Raw genomic sequence first — 3,415 nt, forward strand, 5'->3', positions numbered from 1 at the left:
AGAAGATTAATAGGGAGATTGATCTATCTCACCAATACCAGGCCAGATATCACTTTTGCCACTTAGCAGCTCAGCCAGTTTCTTTCTTCACCAACTGAGAAGCACTTTCAAGCAGCTACTAGAGTGTTAAGATACTTGAAGAAATGCCCTGGTCAAGGCCTTTTCTTTCCTAGAGATTCTTCTCTGATGCTTTCAGGCTTCTCAGATGCTGATTGGGCAGGGTGCCTGGACTCTAGGAGATCAATCTCTGGCCAATGCTTTTATCTTGGAAAATCTCTCATCTCATGGAGAACCAAGAAACAATTGACTGTTTCCAGGTCTTCTTCTGAAGCAGAGTACAGAGCATTGGGAGCTGCTACTTGTGAGCTTCAATGGATCCTTTACTTGCTCAAAGATTTGCATGTGACTCTTATCAAGCCTCCTGCCCTCTATTGTGACAATCAAAGCGCCATTCACATAGCTGCCAACCCTGTCTTCCATGAACGGACAAAACATTTAGAGATTGACTGTCATTTGGTTAGAGAGAAGATGCAAGCTGGTATCATGAAGCTTCTGCCAGTATCTTCTAAGGAACAACTTGCAGATTTCTTCACAAAGCCTCTACTTCCTCAACCATTTCATACATTAATGTCCAAGCTGGGAATGCTTGACATATACCATGTCCCAGCTTGTGGGGGACGGTTAGAGAATAAGGAAGATGATAGTAATATAGCTAGAGACATAGCTTGCATTGCAAGTAATAATAGTGAAGTTAATAATAACTTGATAAGCAAGTTACTTTAGCATGTACATAGAAGCTTTGTACTCCTATAAATACTTCTTGTACTCTGTTATTACATTCAAGAGAAATGAATTTCAGTTTGTTTACATTTCCATAACAGATGGATATATAAAATCAAGCACCATGCATATGATACCATTGAAAGTTACAAAGCTAGACTATTTTCTAAAGGATATAACCAAATAGAAGGTCTAGATTATTTTGACACATACTCTCCTGTTGCTAAGCTCATAACTATCAGAGTAGTCATTTTTTTTTGCCTCAATTAATCATTGGTATCTTCACCAATTGGATGTCAACAATGCCTTTCTCCATGGAGACTTACAAGAAGATGCCTGTACTCCAAACCTAATCAAGTGCGCAAGCTATTTTAGCCTTTATATGGTTTAAATCAAGCTAGCAGAAAATTGTATGAGAAAAGTGACATGGTACTACAAATGGGTGATGGAAATCTAGTCCTAGAAAAAACTACCAAAGATGCAGCTTGAGAAGGTTATAACAACGGTAAAAAAAACACCGCACATACTAAGAAGAAGAAAGATAAGGCCACAAACTCTCTAAGGGATAAGTCTTATAACTATGTTTGCTTTATAAACAAGCATTTCAACTTCGACAAAGATGTGGTTTTGATAAAAAAGATGGGTTTGGCTAGGGCGAGCGAGCTTACTCTTTTTTTCTTGTGAAAGTTATCAAAAAACCAGTTTCTCAATATAGCTTCTAGTATAGTTTCTCAATTAAGACCGGATACGTGGTAACTTGCGTGACACGAGGAAAACAGGGTAATAACTCGTTTAACTCGCGTATACATTAGATAGCCTGCGGTTGGAAAAACCATACATAATATCATAAAAAGCGCAAGAGATTTTATTTTTTTTGGTTACAAAAGCGCAAGAGATATAACATGGTGGGATTAGCTGATTACTCAAAAAAAAAAAAAAAGGTCGGAGTAGTTGATTTGCCACCATTTTAATAATGTAGTGGGAGTGGTTGGAGTTACGTTAAATTTGAGCAGATTTAAATTACAAATACATATGCATTTGTCGTTTTTATTAGCCATTTTCCTCATGATGTTTTTAGATAGTAAATTTAGTTCTCAAATGTATTTTGTGTTGGTCAATTTGATCAATAACATTATTTTCTAACAAAACAATGCGGTGTATTGATAATTTTGATACACTACAAGAAATTTGTCATATACCAACACACATTACTTAATTTAACAAACAAGACGCATAGAAGGAAATTGGTGATCACTCATCACTCAACAGCATGCATATGCTATTGCTAGCTACTGCGGATTGGTAATGTTGATTAACCAATTTATTATTTATTTATTTTACATAGAGATCTAGATAGATCAACTCCTTCACATGGTGGATTTTGAAGGCTGTCGCGGAACCCACAAAAGATGGTTTACAGGAAAGAAGTGGCACGCTGAAGAATTATTCCCAGGCTTGATTCCTATTGTTTTGAATAACTTATGATCTGGGTTCCAATCAGATGTATCCAAATGACACATTCCAAGAGCTTCCATTTTATCTCCATTCTCATCACCAACCAAAGATACCTTGAACACTTTACTCCCTGTAGCTATGTGATGACAACCGTAAACGGCATATGGATATGGCATAGGATGGCAAGATACCCATTTAGATGCATTAATATCGTGTGATACTTCCAATATGGTGTATTTCTGGAGAGGGATGGCTGAGGGTGATGGGTTGCTGGTTGTGAGAATATCATGTTTGGCTTCTGAACCAATTATTGTGTCAACAAATTTAAGCATGGACTCTACGGAGTTGACACACATCCTGGTCTCCCCTCTGACTCTGTCAGCTTCACAATGTTCAAGTGTTTTTCTCATAGATATGGCTTGTGGAGAATCTTGAGGGATTGACAAGAGATGTAAAACCCTTGTGAGCTGTGAGAGTGAGAGAGGAATTGAGTCAGCCTCCTTTTTCGAAAGGAATTGAGGAACTTTTTGGACCGGAAATTGTAGGGGCATTACATTTCCAACATGTAGATCATCCAAACTGAAAAATCCTAACTTGAAAGCTTCTGTGTGATCAGGATTCGAAGATGGGTGATCCTCTAGATCGTTTGAGTTGGCTTCACGGTTACCCCTAACGAGTAATTGATTGGGATTGTTGGACTGCTTATCTTCGTAGCCACCCCAAGTGACCAATAAGGGTTGCTTATCTTGATGGCCACCCCAACTGACCATTAAGTGTTGCTTATCTTCTAGATCTTTTGAGTTGGTGATAGGAGTTTGGCAAGTGCACCAAATACTATCGAAGTAGTAAAAATATCGATCTCACGAGGACTGTTTTTAACTTCAATAATTCAATTGCGTTATAAAAATAGGATGTATAAAATTTATTTTGTTTTGCCACTAGGCAGTAGATTTGGTTTGATTTTAATTAAATCAAGAATCAGAAAATAAAGATTTGTTAAGAAAATATGGAGAGAGATGAGATCAGATCTGTCGAATCCTCTAAGTTCCCCTAATTGGTCTACTGCACCAATTTGTTATGAATCCTCTTCTAATTTACGATGATTAACAAAATAGCCCTAATCAATCCCTTGAGTTAGGACCCTCTTCTTAAACTACAACCCTAATTCCTTTGGTGGTCT

General features: G+C 37.5%; 1 pseudogene across 1 annotated transcript; it reads right to left on the bottom strand.

Moving 5' to 3' along the window:
* Window positions 1–2,024: 2,024 nt before the first annotated feature.
* Window positions 2,025–2,927, bottom strand: LOC146907102 (BURP domain-containing protein BNM2C pseudogene; annotated as a pseudogene). Its single transcript, XR_015018988.1, has one exon. The product of XR_015018988.1 is annotated as a BURP domain-containing protein BNM2C pseudogene (transcript).
* Between the last annotated feature and the right edge of the window lie 488 nt (window positions 2,928–3,415).

The sequence above is a fragment of the Medicago sativa genome, chromosome 7 (assembly GCF_051527215.1).
Source record: "Medicago sativa cultivar Bolivia chromosome 7, Bolivia_mono, whole genome shotgun sequence".
Taxonomy (NCBI): domain Eukaryota; kingdom Viridiplantae; phylum Streptophyta; class Magnoliopsida; order Fabales; family Fabaceae; genus Medicago; species Medicago sativa.